This window comes from Vigna umbellata, chromosome 9, assembly GCF_029865625.1.
Source record: "Vigna umbellata cultivar VRB3 chromosome 9, Vumbellata_1.0, whole genome shotgun sequence".
In the NCBI taxonomy this organism is placed as follows: Eukaryota; Viridiplantae; Streptophyta; class Magnoliopsida; order Fabales; family Fabaceae; genus Vigna; species Vigna umbellata.
In genome coordinates, this window is record NC_142173.1 from 21,311,646 (window position 1) to 21,314,749 (window position 3,104).

At 43.5% G+C, this 3,104-nt stretch overlaps 1 long non-coding RNA gene across 1 annotated transcript; it reads left to right on the forward strand.

The window, feature by feature from the left end:
* Window positions 1–733: 733 nt before the first annotated feature.
* Window positions 734–2,880, forward strand: LOC148192906 (uncharacterized). Its single transcript, XR_015782307.1, has 2 exons — window positions 734–1,787; window positions 2,202–2,880. It is a non-coding gene; the product is annotated as an uncharacterized LOC148192906 (long non-coding RNA).
* The last annotated feature ends 224 nt before the right edge of the window (window positions 2,881–3,104 follow it).

Sequence of the window (3,104 nt, forward strand, 5' to 3'; positions counted from 1 at the left end):
GTGTACGTGAGAAAAGAAGGTGAGGCCCTCCATTTTGCCAACTAATCTTGTCTTCTTCTTCAATATCATTCCAGCCGTGGGCTCCCTTTCATTCCATAACCATTCTCTTCTCTTTTTGGTGGCAGCTGGACCGAGAATTGTGTGCTGTGGTTTCTTCCATCCAGCTAATTAAATCATGTGAGCTCCTTTCAGCCATGGGCTTTCTTCTTCTCTGCTGAATTTAGCTTCATGTTGTGCTCTTGGATGAAGAACCCATGAGCTTTGTGTGGAGTGGAAGAGCTAAAGAAATTTGCACATCCTAAGCCAAAGTGCCGTGAGTGATGTCTTCCAAGCAAGTCATTCATTGTGCAGAAATTTTCCACTTTCACGTGGAACCCTTGCCAAATTCCTTTGCATTATGGTGGCCCCTTAAGACATGTGTTTTGCTGCCAAAATGAATGGCCGTGTGGCATGTGTTCCATTGCAAAATTTATTCAATCAATTTAGGCCAAGGATAATGATACTTGAACAACTGAATTTGACAACATTTAGACACAGCCCACGTGTCAGCATGTGAGCGGTCCACGTTTTGATGGGAAAAAGCTGCTGAAATCTGAGAAAACCTGCTTCAATTGTGACGTGGCGAGGGACAGGCACGGGCAGAGTAAGTGATTGCGATTCAAATTTGAAATTCATATTCGAACTTCGTAGAGAGAGAAGCGGCGTGAACATTGGGGACGGATGCTGTGACCTAGACAGAGAGACGAGAGAGTTGGAGAAAGGGTTCACGAGCGAGAGAGAGACGGAGTGGTTGCCGGAGTGCCGTCGTTCAACGTTGAAGGCCGTGTCGGAGAGATCGAACCCCTCCAGCCCGTTCCGTTTCACGGCGCCGCAGGTCCGACGTGGAGCGCTCGAAGCGAACAGGGCATCGTGTTCCGTCCGTTCCGGCCCAGCGACTTAGGGAGGCGTTGAAGGTGTCGCTTCGTCCCAGGTGGTTCCGTCCCTGTCCCGGAGTGCCGCCGGAGTGCCGCGGGAGGTTCGCCGGAGTCTCGCCGGAGTTTGGGTTGTTCGGTGGACCAAAAATAGGGGTTTTTCGGGTTGTCAGTCCCACCCACACCTTAGGCAATCGTCTTTGTTCCAACCGCCACACGTGGTCTTCACTCAAGGTTGGTTTCTTTTTTGATTTGTCAGTGCAATGAATGTTGAATACATGGATGATGTTGTTTTTGGATTTGATTTGGTTATGTATGAAACGTCTCCCAAGTGGATGTTGTTCTGTTACTCATTTTTATACAAGTTCTTTGGTTAATCTTACATTGCTGTAATTCTGTTCGATTGGTAGTCATGGACCTAGTTGGCCTTGCTGTCAAAAAACTTCAACCCAATAACCCACTTCATTCGGCTTTGGTAGCAGTAATGTTGGTGAACCAAGGGTCCTAGAGAATGTATTTTTATGCGAGACGAATTTGTTAATAAAATGTTAAGAATTGTTCCCAAATTACTTAGAAGTAGCTGAAATGAGGGAAAACAAACAAGCCACACCAAAATCAGAGTGATGGACGTAGTTGGCCTTGGTGTGCAAAAACTGGCACCCAGGTACCCACTTATTTTGCCTAAGGTACTAGTTCTGTTCCTGTGCCATTAGTGTTAGAAAATGTTGTTTTATGTGGCACGAATATGTTAAAAAAATGTTAAGAAATTGTTCCCAGATTACTTAGAAGTAGATAAAATGAGGGAAAACAAACAAGACACCCCAAAATGAGAGTGATGGACGTAGTTGGCCTTGGTGTGCAAAAACTGGCACCCAGGTACCCACTTATTTTGCCTAAGGTACCAGTTCTGTTCCTGTACCCTGAGTGTTAGAAAATGTTGTTTTATGTGGCACAAATTATATGAATTAGTAAATGACTATTATTTTTTTGTTCTCTTTTTTGTCGTGGTTTAACAAATGCTGACAATGTTTGTTATGATTTTCAATTTTTTGTTTTAGTTGATTGTGTTGGTGTAATGTAATTTCAGTTTTTGTGTTGGTGTAGTGTTATTATACATTGAATTCTGTGTTATTTTGATTTAGGGATTACTGTCATGTTGGTCACCTCCTGTCTAGTTCAAATATCTGGCATTTCTTAAAGAGAGTTTAAATTAAATTCATTGTGCTTGAATATGAATACTATGTATTAAGTTTCCGTTTTCTGTTCATTCACACCCCATCCGTCTAGCAGTTCCAGCAGCACGCCCATGAGAAGCTTGGGAGCTGCAACGTTGGAAGCATTCACGTCCAGCTGCATCAAACAGCAGCAACGACAACACACACCGTCTTCAAGTCCAGCCGAATTGGATGCACATGTTGAGATGGGAGAGAAGTGGAAAGCTGACACAGACCTTGTTTATTCCAGCATGGGCAGCGATGGTGTGCAGAACATGCAGAAGTGTAAACAAAATGGAGGGCCCCACATGGCTTTATCTGACAGAGAAGCAAAAGAGTGATGGAAGAAATTCATTAAAGGTTGCTAATGGGAGACAACAGCATGGCAACCTGGCTGGAAACGCACGAGGCAGCACCAGAACGAGACTTGAGAATTTGGCTTTAAAAGAGTGAGAGGCCGTGAGTGAGAGGGTTACGCTTGGGAGGAGGCTCTCGGTTCTTCTCCTCCAAGTTCAGTAGATTAGTTTTGAACTCCAGATAATGTAATGTAGTGAGATTGTTGTATGAGAGTAGAGGTGCCGTGAGGTGCTGTGAGGTGCATAGGGAGTTCCAGCCGAGGAGAAGTCACGGCAGTAGGAGCTGTTGGTGATTGGCACAGTAGACGTTTACCAATTTGAGGTGTACGGTTCGAATTTAATTTTCTGTATTGTAATGAATTTTAATTTGAATGAACAATGTCATTTAATTTCCTGTTACTGAATTGTCAATTTTATTCTACTGATGCGATTAAATTTCTGCTGAAATCTGATCTGTGTTGTTGTGTGTCTGCCATTTGTTGTTCATTGTTTGCAATTTAATTTTTACGTTCGTTTGTACTGATAGCTTTATTGTGCGAGTTTACTGTTCCTGCAATTGCGTTTCTGCTGGTTTTGAATTCTGCACGTTTACTGTTTCTGCCTGTCAAACCGTTCGGTCTTTA